The sequence below is a fragment of the Chiloscyllium plagiosum genome, unplaced genomic scaffold (assembly GCF_037043375.1).
Source record: "Chiloscyllium plagiosum isolate Xiang-an unplaced genomic scaffold, Cpla_swu_hap1 HiC_scaffold_28, whole genome shotgun sequence".
Lineage (NCBI taxonomy): Eukaryota > Metazoa > Chordata > Chondrichthyes > Orectolobiformes > Hemiscylliidae > Chiloscyllium > Chiloscyllium plagiosum.
The window spans coordinates 34,787,305-34,804,366 of NW_028270166.1; the positions used below are offsets into that span (position 1 = coordinate 34,787,305).

The following is a 17,062-nucleotide window of genomic DNA, read 5'->3' on the forward strand; positions in this document are numbered from 1 at the left end:
CCTCACTTTCTCCTATTAATCCAGAGACCCAGGTAATGTTCTGGGGACCTGGATTTGAATCTCACCAGGGCAAATAGTGGAATTTGACTTCAATATATTTTTTTTAAAACGTCTGTCATTAAAAGTCTGATGAAGACCATAAAACCATTGTTGGGAAAAACCCATCTTTCGGGAAGGAATCTGCCATTCTGACCTGGTTTGGCCTACATGTGACTCCAGACTCACAGCAATGTGCTTGACTCTCAACTGCCCTCTGGGATGGGTAATAATGTCGGTCTAGCCAGGGATGCCCTCATCCTGTGAATGAGTTTTTAAAAAATCCCATCATCCTTCACCTTCCCTGGAAGGGAGGAAATTAAAACTTGGTGATTATTAAAAAGAGGCTGGATATGTATGTTCACTGATTGCAGTGAAGGGACATTGTCACTGTATTCAGAAAACGGTGTATAATTTTAGTAACATTGTGACCTCATGAATGACCACCTAGAATGTTGAGATCAGATTTGGATTTGCACTGCAACAATGTAGTTACTCTTGACTGCCTGCCACAGCTTAAAAGGCTGGGCTATTTGTTTCAAAGCCCCACAAGGAATGAAATGACAAATGGTGCCAGCCACTGCAGCCTCTTGCATTGCTGCAGTTAAGAAGATGCACAAAGCTGTCAAATTAGTCTCAGACCATTGTACAACCAGTCTCCTGGCGTCCTATAAAACCCACTGCTTTACCAGGCTGAATAAATCAAGCTCCATTTTCAATGACAATTTTGTGCACGATTCGAGGATCTGCATTCTGTAATTTCACTCTCTTCTCCCTGAAAAACAACAAACGTTGGATTTACATGGAAAGATTTACAGGTGCCATTTCAAATATCACATTAAATTTGGACAGACTCCGCAGTGAGAAGCAGACACATTGATCTCACCGATATTTGCAAGAAAGTAACTCTTCCCTTTAAAGCACTATTCTACCACTCTTCATATTCAGGACATTCACATTGTGGGGACTGCCCACAATTATTAATCAATTTAAAAAGTTTAAGAACCACTGCAATGGAATTAATAAAATACTGAATTAGAGTCAGACAGAATGAAAAAAAAGACTAAATTAATATTTATATAACAGTGTAGGTTACTGTTACTTAAAGTGGTTCCAACACCTCAGCCAATTAGAAGGAAAATATATCTTATTGAAATGTTAACTTTATGCACTGTTTCTGAGACTTTAACCTTGATTTCAACTCATCTAGCAAGATCACAGAGCATTGACCTAAATGCTGAATTTACACTTTGCCTAATTTGATATTCCATTGGTGGGGCCTAATTTGAGTATTTTGATCTGAACCCCATCTCATTCTCACCAGTTAAAACTGGGGCTTTGGACTTGTGACTTGCAAAGAACTTGCAAAGAATAAGGAGTAGAATTTCAAAAGTCACTAATCAGAAAAAAGTATGGAATGTCGATCTTCATTTCAAGCAGCCAAGAATACAACATTGAGGATGTGATATTTCAGTTCAGCATCCAGTAGTACATTGTGTTCAGCTTAACAAGCCTTAGGAAGGATGTATTGACTTTGGAGAGTTGAAATTGAGATGGATAGGGTTTTGTTAGTTAAGGGCATAAGGTATATGGAGCATGGAGGGATAAATCTGGGAGTGAGGTAGCATAGTGGTTCTGTTACTGGATGAATAGTAAAGAAGCCTGGACTAATGATCCAGAAACATCAGTTCAAATCCCACAACATTACAGAGGAATGTATATATATATATAAAAGGCTCAGTAATAGTGACAATGAAGTTTATTGGATTGTTGTAAAGACCCATCCGATTCATGAATGTTATTCAGCGAAGAAGATTTGCCTCACCCAGTTAGCATCTATGACTCCAGATCCACTGCAATATTGTTCACCCTCAACTGCCTTCTAAATGGCCCAGCAAGTCAGTCAATGTTATCAAACTGCTGCAAAGAAGTATTGTAAGAATAGAAGAAGGTAATTCAAAAGATTAAGGTTTTCCAGATAAGTTAATGGATCAGCAACATCTACAAAAATGATGTTCTTCATGAAGTATACTCTAGAAATAAAATATCTTCCAGCAGCAAAATGATCCACACATCAGAGCAGGGTCAACAGTCCTCCAGGAAAGGACCTACTGTTCTTCCATGTCCGAAGAGAATGCATTCTGAGAAAAGTATGAAACATCCAAACCGCCCACATTTGTGCAGTCAGAGACCTGAGGGGAGATGGGGCAATTGCATTCATAAGGATAACTGTATAAGGGTTAAGTATGAGGAACAAAGCTTAGGTGGAAATATAAAAAGTGATGGTTTTGAAGAGATTCATGTTCCTGTTAAATTGGCTCCATCCATTCTAGGGATGTCATGCACAGTCTGTGAGTGGAGACAAGAGTTCTACTCTAGCTTTCAGAGGAAACAGATGTATCTTATATCATCTCCCAACGGTCCTAGTAATTCTACTTGACAAAATGCGCTTACTGATACCATGCAATAAACCTTCTCGTTATCGAAACCAGGGTCTTCTCTATGGTGGTGTATCTTCTGCTACCAATGATTATAGATGCCAAAGAGAAAAACAAAGACAAAGAGCAGCAAACTACATCAAGTCTCCATTACCCAATGCCACATACTGGTGGAAGTAACAAATACACAAGGTACTAGGAGCCTGAAGAGCAAAAAGAGCACATCAGAAACCCTACTGCCCAGCATATCCATCACTGTACAATTTCTGCCAAGGTATTCATTCTAAGACAATGAGAAGCGTAGGAGAGCACACAAGGAGCAGCACCAGGCATTCCTAAACATGAGGTGCCTACCTACTGAAGCCACAATACTGGACTTACTGGAAGCCCTCAACATTAACCCTGCATGTGACACAGTGAAAGAGGCAGCACACAGAAAGAAATAAGCAATCTCAAAACCAATGATTTAGGTCAAACCTCAAGGCCTGCCACGTTTAGTCATGATCAACCAACAAGCAGACAGAGGAGAATCCCCATGATCATTACCATCTTTAATGAGGGAAGAACACAGCCTGTCAGTGAAAAAGACAAGGCTAAAATGCTTGCAAAAGCTCTAAGCTAGAATACTCATCTCAACCTCGTTTTGGGGACCCTAGCATTACGGACACCAGCCTTCGGCCAAATGTGTTCACTGCCAGATACCAAGAAGTAGCTGAGGGCACTCTATATGCCATGAATCTGAACAGCATCCAGTTCTAGCACTGAAGACTTGTGCTCCAGAAATAACTGTGCCCATAGCCATGCTTTTCCAATGCAGCTATACTGGCATCCACCTGACGATTTGAACATCTGTCCAGTTACTTCCAGCTCATAGAAATCAGAGCAATTCCAACTCAGCCAATTACTGCCCCATCAGCCTACTCTCAATTATCAACAAATTAGTGGAACTTGTCAATGACAGTGTTGCCATATGGCACTTACTCACAAGTAAGCTGATCACCGACCCTCACTTTGAGTTTTGTGTCACATGATTTGGTTGTGCTGTGACTTCATCACAGGTTGATCTAAACACGGTGACAACACAGCATTTGCTCAATACAAGAAGTTGTGTTTTACTCAATAGTAAATGCTACATTGGCTGGATTAATACATAACACAAAGGAAGATGGTGGTGGTTGTTGGAGGTCAATCATTTCAGTCCCAGGACATTGCTGCAGATGTTCCTCAGGGTACGGTCCTAGGTTTATTTTCACTGTTTCATTAAGGACCCTTTCTCCATCATAACAGGGGATTTTTGCTGATAATCCCTTCCTTATTCTTTCATGGGATTTGGCCATTGTTGGTAAGGGAGCATTTGTTGCCCATCTCTAATTACCCATGAATTGTGTAGCTTTCTAGGCCTTGCCAGGGGGCAGTTAAAAGTCAACCATATTTCTGTGGTTCTGCAGTCACATGAAGCCCAAATGAGGCAAGGACAGTAGATATCCTTCCCTATGATATTATCTTTCATGACAGTCAAAGGTAGCCTCATGACACAATTACTGAGTTTGATCGTTCTTGATATTAATATTATTGAATTGAAATTCCACCAGCTGCCATGGTGAGATTTGAACCTGTATTCCAAGAACATTAATCTGAATTACTAATCCATTGACATTACCAAAAAACAACCATTTCATTTGGTCATCCATACCTAGTCAGATAACTGAACAGTCTGCGCCTGGATGCAACAAGATCTAGTTAGCAATTAAACTTGGACTGATAAGTGGGGAGTAACACTTATGCCACACAAATGTGAGACAATTACCTTTTTTAAGAAGATACAGTTTATCCACATACCTTTGACATTCAATTAATTGCCATTGATTAATCCTCCATCAGACACATCCTGCGGATCACCATTGACTAGAAATGTAACTGGACCTGCCACATAAATATTGAGACCATAAGATCAGGTCAGAATCTCCATATTCTGCAGTAAGGAACTCACCTTGTGACTTCTGAATGACTTCCAAATGACTTCCTCCCACCTCCAAGCAAGTCAGCGGTGAGACAGAATACTCTCCGCTTTCCTGGGTGAATCTAGTGCCAATAATATTCATGAAGCTCAGCATCATCCAAGATAAAGCAACCCACTTGATTATTAGCCAATTCACTACTTTAAATATTCACCCCTCCTGCACTGGGTGCAACGTCGCTCTAGTGTTTACAAAGTTCACTGTGGCAATTCACCAGGACTTCTTTGACAATACTGTCCAAAGGTGAGGTCTCAAAGGAACAAGGGCTGCCAGTACACGGGAACACAACCATCTTCAAGTTACACATCATTCTAAATTGAAACTATATAACTATTCCTTCAACATGGGTTTCCTTCGGGTGCTCCAGTTTCCTCCCACAATCAAATGATGCATAGGTTAGGTGGATTAGCCATGCTAAATTTCCCACAGTGTTCAGGGATGTGTAGGTTAGGTGCATTAGTCAGGGGTAAATGTGGGATAATAGGGTAGGGGAATGGGTCTGAGTGGGTTACTCTTCGGAGGTTGGTGTGGACTTGTTAGGCCAAAGGGCCTGTTTCCACACTGTAAGGATTCTATGATTCTATCACTGAATAATATTCCTGGAACTCCATTGCTAATACCACAATAGGAGGACTTCCCAACATGGACAGCAGCTGCTCACCATGAATTTATTAAGGGCAATTAGGGATGGGTTATAAATGCTAGCCATGTCAGGGATACCCAAAACCCAAGAGAAAATAAAATAAATGGACTTCACATCTAGATCACCCATGATGGAATTGACTGGCAGAAAACGCTCGAGGGGTTGAATGGCCTATTCTTGTTGCTTGATAAAATGTGAAATTAGCCAAATTAGAAGTATTGAGGTTGGAATTCTAAAAACAAATATACCTTCACAATATGTGTACTTTTTTATTAGCTTGTGCCTGGACTGCAATCCATTTCAGGCGAAAGTGAGGACTGCAGATGCTGGAGATCAGAGTCAGTCAACTGAAACATTGGAACAAATTCCTTATATGTAGAACAGTCAGAGAAAATGGTGGAGCCGCTCAGAAGGTCAGACAGCATTGTTTGGTAAAAAGACAATTAATGTTTACATTATGGACTTTTTCAGCCTTGAAAGATATTAGAGGCAAGCAGTAAGTAGCACTGCCACTATCTACATGTTTTTACAAGCCCCAATTCATTATTGTAATCAATGTGTATCAGAGGCTTGCATCCTTGCCTCCCTTTAAAGAACTGATTCTATGGGGTTCCTGGTGAGATTAGGCACTAAGCTTTAGCATCTTTTGCATCTGGGAAAAGCACATCCTCCCCAGATTCTTGCCTCATCTAATATCTACACTTCCATTGCACAGTGTTCAGGATGGCAGCAGCGAAGAGGCAGAAGGGATGAAAAGGAACTAGGAGCTTTAAAAATAGCAATAAATGGTTAGAATAAGCAGGAAAGAGTAAAATTGATACAGTTTCTAAAGGGAATTATTTTAGTGTTTATTTTAGTGGCGCAGTGTGCTTTATATTGGGTTTCATGGAGATGTAATTCAATGGAATCTGATTGATATACAGTGGGGCCAGTGTTAGCTATCTATGAAGCAGCACTGCAAATACCCCATTGATACCAATCTAAAAGCAGTTTAGTCACTCAGCATACTGACATTCTGACAAGTCTAAGGATTAAAATGTGGATATTACTGACGTAATTTAGTGCCCTATATACTACAGCAACATTGATAACTGTTGATGAGAATTGCCTTTGGGTTTGGGGGGGTGCAGGAGTGAAAGGGTCACAGCACCTCGAATGGAAACATTGCTGCTTTGTACAGACTCACTCGACTGCTCAAAGAAACCAGCACAGGCTGACAGCTACAGTCCAGTGCTGTAGGTTTATGACTGTGTTGAAGTAATTTAAGAAAGAAATGGAAAAATCGTTACAGTCAATATGAGCAGGATACAGCCTGTAGTTTGTGTTGGCAGATCGCAATAATCAGTTTTATTACTAACCTGGAGTCACTCATCGAATACTGTTTCTGGTGATGTCAGCAGTAATCTCATCTTCCGCCAAAGATATGATCTTGTGACTCTCTTTCCCTCCACTCTTTACAGCATCGTTGCTCTGCCAAACTTAAGGGAAGTACTTCAAACTATGGAGGGGGAAAAAGGACTCTAGTTGAAATTGGAGATGAGAAGACCTTTGTCATACACATGGGGTAGAAATCTAGGCCATAAAGTGGAGACAACCAAACAGTCATTTAATGGATTGTTGGAAATTGTTAATAAATAGGATAAGGACGATTCACGGGCCCAATGGCCTCACTCTATTTCTAAGCTGTGATAATGTGAAATCAAGTTTTGTCACAATGTTCCCTGCTCTAGTCCACTGAAACTATTCATAGGTGGCTGATAAATTTACAAAATCAACAAGCTCTAAATTCCTTGTAATTGTATCACTTTGCAACTAATAACCTCCCTTTATCAAAGGCAATACGTGAACTCTTTTCTTTAAACCTTCATCTTTCTTACTTGTAAACTGCCTGGGGTGATGCTATAAACATCAAGCTGCAATAAATGGTTGCATTTTTCTTTATGTGACTATAGTGGTTTTGGGAATGTTCCTGAGGCATCTGACAGTTGACTGCTCGAGATTACATGTTAGCGCACAGTTGTGCGCACACCGAGATGATGATTGCTTTCTCCTACCATTTGTTTAAACATGCTACAAAGTAGTCGTCAATAAGCTCACTGCCTTTACACTAATGATTGTAAATTATTTAGATGAAACTTGCAATTATGCACAGTAATTTCTTTTTGCATCCATCTTTCTCTTGTACACGTTGACTGCTTGTTGGAGTTCAGTTCCAAGGGGATCCATAGTTGCCTGTCAAAGGAGGTTTTCTTGCAAATGATACAGATGATGTGGTCTGCTTGAACCTTTGTGTACTCAACTGGCCAGGGTGTTCTCTCATTTAACAGGTGCCTGTGATTTTGTGGGCCTTGTCTCATTTAAGCAATCAATGGAACTGCAAATAGGCATCTTGGTATTGGCTATTGGACAGAGCACTCACGATTGGTTCATGGCAGACAGGAGCAAAACCTTACTGTCTTACGATCTTGATATCCACATTCATAGGGGTCTATGACCTATAGTAGGTTAGTGATTTGGTCAGTTGGCAGCAGGCCCTGTCAAAATGGACATGTCTGCTTCATTGATGTCAGCATTCTGGATTAGTGGTGCTGGAAGAGCACAGCAGTACAGGCAGCATCCAAGGAGCTTCGAAATCGACATTTCGGGCAAAAGCCCTTCATCAGGAATAAAGGCAGTGAGCCTGAAGCGTGACCGACTTGACACTGACATTTTTTACAAACCCACCGACTCCGACAGCTACCTGGATTACACCTCTTCCCACCCTACCTCTTGCAAAAATACCATCCCGTATTCCCAATTCCTCCGCCTCCGCCGTATCTGCTCCCAGGAGGATCAGTTCCAACACAGAACACACCAGATGGCCTCCTTCTTTAGAGACCGCAATTTCCCTTCCCACATGGTTAAAGATGCCCTCCAACACATCTTGTCCACATCCCGCACCTCCGCCCTCAGACCCCACCCCTCCAACCGTAACAAGGACAGAACGCCCCTGGTGCTCACCTTCCACCCTACCAACATTCGCATAAACCAAATCATCCGCCAACATTTCCGCCACCTCCAAACAGACCCCACCACCAGGAATATACTTCCCTCCCCACCCCTTTCCGCCTTCCGCAAAGACCGTTCCCTCCGTGACTACCTGGTCAGGTCCACGCCCCTCTACAACCCACCCTCCCATCCTGGCACTTTCCCCTGCCACCGCAGGAACTGTAAAACCTGCGCCCACACCTCCTCCCTCACCTCTATCCAAGGCCCTAAAAGGAGCCTTCCACATCCATCAAAGTTTTACTTGCACATCCACTAATATCATTTATTGTATCCGTTGCTCTCGATGCGGTCTCCTCTATATTGGGGAGACTGGGCGCCTCCTAGCAGAGCGCTTTAGGGAACATCTCCGGGACACCCGCACCAATCAACCGCACCGCCCCGTGGCCCAACATTTCAACTCCCCCTCCCACTCTGCCGAGGACATGGAGGTCCTGGGCCTCCTTCACCGCCGCTCCCTCACCACCAGATGCCTGGGGGAAGAACGCCTCATCTTCCGCCTCAGAACACTTCAACCCCAGGGCATCAATGTGGACTTCAACAGTTTCCTCATTTCCCCTTCCCCCACCTCACCCTAGTTCCAAACTTCCAGCTCAGAACTGTCCCCATGACTTGTCCGGACTTGCCCTACCTGCCTATCTCCTTTTCCACCTATCCACTCCACCCTCTCCTCCCTGACCTATCACCTTCATCCCCTCCCCCACTCACCTATTGTACTCTATGCTACTTTCTCCCCACCCCCATCTTCCTCTAACTTATCTCTCCACGCTTCAGGCTCACTGCCTTTATTCCTGATAAGGGCTTTTGCCCGAAACGTCGATTTCGAAGCTTTTCGGATGCTGCCTGAATTGCTGTGCTCTTCCAGCACCACTAATCCAGAATCTGGTTTCCAGCATCTGCAGTCATTGTTTTTACCTCATTGATGTCAGCAACCTAGTTTTGAGATCATTACTGTTTTGTTAACAGCAACTGAAGGCACTCAAAATTGAGTGTCAGAAAAACATGTCAGACACCAAAGGCATCAACGAATTCCACCTTCCAATTTACTGTAGGAGTCACTGGTTATTGATTAGCAATGGAAAGGCACATTGATTTTCCTCTTCTCTAACCAACAGGTAATTATGCTCCCTCCTTACCACCCTCAAATTTCCTCCTTATATATGAACATACAAAATGGGAGCAGGAAGGCTATTCAGCCCCTTGAGTCTGCTCAGCTGTTCAGTAAGATCATGGTTGATCTGATTGGATTTTGGATTCCAATCCACCCCAATAATCCTTGATTCCCTATCCTAACAAGAATCAAAGGTTACAAGGAAAAAGTTGGAAAATAGGGATTGAAAAACCTATCAGCCATGCTTTAATGGTGAAGTAGACTCGATGGGCCGAATGGCCTAATTGTGGCACCTATGTCTTATCGTCTTACCTAGCTCCACCTTAAAAATATTTCCTAGTTCTAATCGTACTCACAAGACGAAGCATCCTTTCCGTGCCCATCTTGTTAGGAACATTCAGAATCTTATACATTTCAATAAAGTCACCTGTCACTCTTATGAACTCAAGTGGAAACAAGTCCAGCCTGTCTAACCTGAACTGACAACCTTTCACCCAGGTGTCAATCTTGTAAATCTCTGAACAGCCTGCATTGTATTTACATTTTTTTAAAATAGGGAGACCAAACTGCACAGTTTTCAGGATGTGGTCTCACCAATGCCTATATAACTGAAATTTGACATCCTGACTTGTATCTTCAATTACTTTTGTAATAAAGGATAACACTCCAATATTTGATTTAATTTGATTTTGATTTACTGTAGTCACATGTAGCTAAGTGTAGTGAAAAGCTTTGTTTTGCGAGCAGTACAGGCAGGTCATAGCAAACAAGGACATGCAGATCATACAGTGCTTAGACAAAGCACGGCATACATGCCACAACTGCACAGGAGGTGTGCAAAGCAAGATCAACGCGCTATATCTGGATGCAAACATTTTGCAAGTCATGCACTTGAATAAAAACCTAAATTTAAATCTAAAATCTAAATCTAGAACACCTAACTTTCTCTGCACCTCAGAATTCTGCAGTCGTTTTCCCTTTAGGGTGTGTTCTGCTTTTTTTCATTCTTCGTTTCTAAGTCATTATGTTTGATGAGATTAGCTACCACAGCTACTGAAAATCTACAGAAGCATACTGTACACGTAAGTTGTACACAAATTCTAAAAATATTCCAGAGTCACAGGTGAATCTTCAAACCATGTATCTGAGAAATCTGACTACCGAGGCTGTGATTTTCCAGTTGCTCTTAACTGAGAAGACTTTACAGTGGATCCAACTCTTTCTCACTATTAAGTGTTGTCTTGAGTGTGTTTTGTGCAGAAATTATTGAATCTTCACTGCTTTGATTCCTCTTTCTGTAGTGGTTGGTTAGTGTGTATACTCGCAGTACTATAGAGAGAGAGAGTTCAAGGATTTTGACCCCGTGACAGAATCACCAATATCGTTCTAATGTGCGGAAAGTGTGCGGCTTGGAAGGGAACTTGAAGTTGGTGGTGTCTCCGTGAATCTGCTGAACTTGCCCATTTGGGTGGTAGAGGTTGTGACAAAACAATTGTTAAGGCATTTTAATAAACTGTTCTTTTCATTCAGTGCAATGTCACACTCTGTGGGTTCTTGTGCAGGCTTTAGTAAATGGGTTAGTTTGCACAACTCTGCAGAATTGTTCTAAAATTCAAGGTCATACTAAGAAGGAAATATGCAGAGAAAAAATGAGGTACGAAGGTAAACTGGCCAATAATATTAAGGAGGATAGTAAAAGTTTTTTTAGGCATGTGAAAGGCAAAAAAATGGTTAAGACTAAAATTGGGCCTTTGAAGACAGAAACAGGGGAATATATTACGGGGAACAAAGAAATGGCAGAAGAATTGAATTGGTACTTCAGATCTGTGTTCACTGGGGAAGACACAAGCAATCTCCCTGAGGTAACAGTAGCTGAAGGACCTGAACTGAAGGGAATTTATATTTGCCAGGATTTGGTGTTGGAGAGACTGTTAGGTCTGAAGGTTGATAAGTCCCCGGGGCCGGATGGTCTACATCCCAGGGTACTGAAGGAGGTGGCTCGAGAAATCGTGGATGCGTTGGTGATTATTTTCCAGAGTTCGATAGATTTGGGATCAGTTCCTGCGGATTGGAGGGTGGCTAATGTTATACCACTTTTTAAGAAAGGTGGGAGAGAGAAAACAGGAAATTATAGACCAATTAGTCTGACATCAGTGGTGGGAAAAATGCTGGAGTCTATTATAAAGGATGAAATTATGACACATCTGGATAGTAGTAACAGGGTAGGTCAGAGTCAGCATGGATTTATGAAGGGGAAATCATGCTTGACTAATCTTCTGGAGTTTTTTGAGGATGTAACTCTGAAGATGGACGAGGGAGATCCAGTAGATGTAGTGTACCTGGACTTTCAGAAAGCTTTTGATAAAGTCCCACATAGGAGGTTAGTGAGCAAAATTAGGGCGCATGGTATTGGGGGCAAAGTACTAACTTGGATTGAAAGTTGGTTGGCTGATAGGAAACAAAGAGTAGTGATAAACGGCTCCATTTCGGAATGGCAGGCAGTGACCAGTGGGGTACCGCAGGGATCAGTACTGGGACCGCAGCTTTTTACAATATATGTTAATGATATAGAAGATGGTATTAGTAATAACATTAGCAAATTTGCTGATGATACTAATCTGGGTGGCAGGGTGAAATGTGATGAGAATGTTAGGAAATTACAGGGTGACCTGGACAAGTTAGGTGAGTGGTCAGATGCATGGCAGATGCAGTTTAATGTGGATAAATGTATGGTTATCCACTTTGGTGGCAAGAACAGGAAGGCAGATTACTACCTAAATGGAATCAATTTAGGTAAAGGGGCAGTACAGACAATCTGGGTGTTCTTGTACACCAGTCAATGAAGGTAAACATGCAGGTACAGCAGGTAGTGAAGAAGGCTAATAGCATGCTGGCCTTCATAACAAGAGGGATTGAGTATAGAAGCAAAGAGGTTCTTCTGCAGCTGTACAGGGCCCTGGTGAGACCACACCTGGAGTACTGTGTGCAGTTCTGGTCTCCAAATTTGAGGAAAGACATTCTGGCTATTGAGGGAGTGCAGCGTAGGTTCACGTGGCGGGAGTACCTTACACTGAAAGACTGGAGCAACTGGGCTTGTAAACCCTTGAGTTTAGAAGACTGAGAGGGGACATGTTTGAGACATATAAGATTATTAAAGGATTGGACACTCTGGAGGCAGGAAACATGTTTCCGCTGATGGGTGAATGCCGAACCAGAGGACACAGCTTAAAAATACAGGGTAGACCATTTAGGACAGAGATGAGGAGAAACTCTTCACCCAGAGAGTGGTGGCTGTGTGGAATGCTCTGCCCCAGAGGGCAGTGGAGGCCCAGTCTCTGGATTCATTTAAGAAAGAGTTGGATAGAGCTCTCAAGGATAGTGGAATCAAGGGTTATGGAGATAAGGCAAGAACAGGATACTGATTAAAGATGATCAGCCATGATCATATTGAATGGTGGTGCAGGCTCGAAGGGCAGAATGGCCTACTCCTGCACCTATTGTCTATTGTCATTCTCGTGGACACATTAAAAAGTTGTGTGTTCTTCATTTATGTTGAGTAGTTACGCTCATGTATTTGGGAATTGGCACTGGTCTTGGGGGAGATGGGTCAGTGGGACAGGCTCTGACTGGGTAGGGCAGTTGACAGTATCTTCAGTAAAAAAATCCAACCAGAATTGGCGAGCCTGTGCTGAACAAGTTGCTGGAGCTCACTCCATTGACCTTAGAATGCTGAACATGTGGGTTCAAATGATGAATATAGAGGGAAATATGTTGTAGGATGCTGTGTATTACTTTGATTTAACATATATCTGTCCATATATGGGGAATGGGAGTGGAGGAGGAGTGTGCATTTTCTACACCTCACTACCCTGCCCCACCCCCACCCAAACTCATGTGTGATCTTCCAAACAATTATATCAATATAGAAACCAGAAAAATGAGCAGTTATTTTTGTTTCCTTACTAAAGAGTGCATGGTCTCTCCCTGTATTGAGACAAACTGATTCCAATCGGTTCAGGTGCTGACTGAGGTATACGTGATTGAAGGGGTCCTAGCAAAACTGAGATTAGTATGGGTCAAGGAGAGCATAGATGATTGGCTGTAGTCATACCTGGAAGTCATTGCTGTTGGAGTCAGACATTGCTGCTGCATTATCAACAGCTTTTCTGCAGCATCAGATCATGAGAAGGACTGTTTCCTGAGTGGATGGTATTATTTGTCATTTTCACATTGTCAACAATGACCATTTTGATCAGTAAATAGCCTAACGATCCGTCCCCGAGTTTTAAATATCTAGAGGAAAGGAATTGTACCTTTCCTTTGGAAATTCCTATTAAGAAAGTACAACGGCAGTTGTATCTTAGTGCTGTCCGATCACACACAACTGGGGTCAGTGTCTGTAAGGCTGTTGATGGATTCTCTTCTCATACTGTCCTGTCTACACAGTAATGATCAATAAAATCTGTCTTTTTTTTTCCAATTTGTTCATGTGATGTGGGCATAATTGGCCAGGCCAGCATTTATTTTCCATACCTAATTACATTTGAGATTCAATCACATTGCTGTGGGTCTGGAGTCACATGTATACCAAACGAGGTAAGGATGACAGATTTTCTTCCCTAAAGGACATTAATGAAGCAAATCGTTTTTTTTAAACAACAATCGACAGTGGTTACATGGTCATCATTAGGTCAGTTTTAAAATTTCAGATATTTACTGAATTCTAATTTCACCATCTGCCATGGTAGGATCAAACCCGTATCCCTGGAACATCAGCTTGGGTTTCTGGATGACTTGTCCAGTGACATTTACCACTAAGCTGCTGCTTTCCCTGTTGTTGGTCACCAGAGTGTGGATCTCACATTACTACAAAATGAATTGATAGGTCCATTACATTCAACATTTTGAGATGACCTCTGGTCCAATCATACCAACACTGTAGCTACATCAGCAAGGCAGAGACAGGGTACTCTGTGATGAACGGTTTATGTCCTGACCTCTCCATTACTCAGAAATCTGATGAATTACCTATCATTTACCTGGAGGAATGCAGCACCAGAAGTCCTCAAGTGGCTTGACTGCATCAAGCCTCCATTGCTATTTGCTTGTTTTGCACTTCATCAGTTGCTGTCAATTCTCCTTACCACAGGCACACCAGGCTATCTACAAGATGCACTACAATAACTCGCCAATCGTATCACTTCTCAACACTGTAACATCCACCACCAGTGAAGACAAGAGCAGTAAAATTTAATATTATGTGCTCCTCCAAATCATTCACCATGCTCACTGGTCATGTATCACACTCCAACATGGTGACAAGGTTAAAAAATGATGGAAGACTTTGCTCAGCATCATTATGGAACATCATTGCCACAAGGGCCAAACAGCTGAAGGTGATGTCCCTTCAGCACCTTCGTAAGGTAACTAGTAATCTTCAACAAAGATTCTCTTGTGTACTACCTACAAAGCAGAACCAAGTTTGAAATATAGAGTTGAAAATGTCAAGTCTTTGCGGCTCCAAGTCTAAAGGAAGAGCTGTAGTTTAACTGGCTGAAATGAAGTTTATCAGTAAAGATTTAATAAGCTTTCTATTTCCTGATAAAGGTAAGGGGTTGCAGTTTTTGGACTTGACAGAGGAGAATCCCAGGCTCCAGCAACAGATCTGCCCTTTGAGATTAGCTCATCAATGACAAGAGCATTTTACAATGTAATGTATAACGTATTATTGCCGTTTGGCTCAAATGAAAGTACATTCAAGCTGCATGCTTAAGGTCACAAAGCTTAAATGCTACAAGGAAGGACATCCTGAGGTATAGAGAAAAGTCTCCAATATCCTGACATTAATGTATTACAACCAGAGCTATTTAGTTATTTAGTGCCCATTTATTGGAAATCTGATCCAGATCCTGGATTCAATTAATATTTTGTTACTTAGATCCAGAAGATTAGTTTGGACAATGAGGACATTCCATCTCATTTGATTTTATGCCTCCAGAATGATAGCCCTTCAAAGCACTCAGCTGTTCCCGAAGGCCAGTTTCCGAGACTAAGATGAGTTTCTTGGCCTCAACCACATCTTCCAGCTGCCTCCCAAGAAGCTAACAGGCCCTTCAAGTAATGTCTTTCAAAGAATGTCACAATCACCTAAATTCTGGGCTCAAATTTGAGAGTCAGCTTTGAAACCATGATGGTTGTTCACCAGTTGAGTCAAGCCAACAGCTTAATGATTTAATAAAGATATTTTAATCAAGGAACACATTCACAGCCCAAAGGCTGAATTGTAGTGAGGCTCATGTTGGGACATTCCTAGAAAGGCCAATGAATAGGGTTTTCAAACATTTTCCAAAATCCATCCCAGTAAAAGAAAATTGTGTATTTACGTAGCCCTTTCATCACCTCAGGATGTTCCAAAGCACTTTTCAAAGCAAATGGAACACTTTAAAAGTGTGGTCACTGTGATAATGGAGGATGTTTGGCAGCTAGATTGTGTCCAGGAAGCTTCCACTAAACACTGATGAAATAAATAATATGATAATCTGATGGCTGGAAGAAAACTTTTAGTCAGAATATTGGGGAGAACTCCCTGTTATTTTACTTTGGAGGACAACTTGGGGAAAGGCAGGCAGGATCTCAGTTTGCTGTCTCATCTGAAGAACAACTTCCTACAGTTTAACCCATTCTCAGAACTATACTGGAGCATGGGTCGAGATTTTGTGCTCAAGTCCTAGAGTGGAAGCTGAGCAAATACTGTTCATGATGCATTTGTGAGTGCATCACAACTTAGATCCTACACAGGAGCCCTCAGCTCCTGTTCCTGCATAGTTCTGTCCTAGTGTCCCAGAGTAAAAGGAGCCTGCACTGATACTGTGTTTTGCTCCACCCCTGGAGATAGAGTTGGTTTCGAAAATCTCTGTTCCTTCTGTGGACCCTGTGCATCCTGAGGGGCCCTGCTGTTGCACCCTCTGCCTGAGTTTGGTACTCCTGGTCCTTCACAATGTCTATTGCTTACTCCTGGGTTGGCCATTAGCCCCAATCCTCCTACTTTTGTAGGAAGGCAGCTACAGTGACCAAAATCCCATCAGGACTCCTGTGGATAATGACTAATGGTGGGGAAATCAGGAGCAAAACAGATTTTGAAAGCAGATAGTGCTAGCATATCCCGCAGATGAGATATGCAGGGCCCGATAATCAGGTCTCCATCATTCATTCAGTTCCAGCCTCAGTGTGTGCACCAACTCGGTGAAGGTGCTGGGTCAGCTGAGTGACCTGCACATTACATCAAAAAGGGAGAGTATTCCAAACCCCTTCTTATCCCAAGCCCTCATCAACCATGAAACCTATCACTGCATTCAGTACAGTCCATTGTAAACGTACAATAGCAAATGATGAAGTGATGTCTCCACCTCCTCCTTGTTGATCTCATAAGTGTTACAGACCAAGCAAAACCCTCCTCAAAATACTTTAAGAAGGTAGCCCAGACCCTAACTTTTTCTTATTTTAAAGGCAGAAATGAAATGGATATTCCAGGAGTGATGCACTAGGCTTTAAGCAAAACCGAATTTATTTGCACACGAAACACAAACAAAAGAAAACAGAATTTAGAATAACTGAAGTATTTGGAAACTCAACCGACTCGAAATTGCAACTTAACAAAGCTGTTTCAATTCCCGCAACATCCCAAAAACACCCCCCCCCCGGCAAATGGTAAATTCAAACTCAGTTTCTTACAGGCAGGAGAGATTGCAGACAGAAGTGTCAGGCAAGAAAC

At 42.1% G+C, this 17,062-nt stretch overlaps 1 long non-coding RNA gene across 1 annotated transcript in view; it reads right to left on the bottom strand.

Annotated features, from left to right (window-relative positions):
- Positions 1–207: 207 nt before the first annotated feature.
- LOC148142525 (uncharacterized) overlaps positions 208–17,062 on the bottom strand; it is a 44,458-nt gene continuing 27,603 nt past the window's right edge. Inside the window, exon 3 of the long non-coding RNA XR_015751921.1 lies at positions 208–811. This is a non-coding gene — a long non-coding RNA (uncharacterized LOC148142525). The remainder of the gene's footprint in view (positions 812–17,062) is intronic.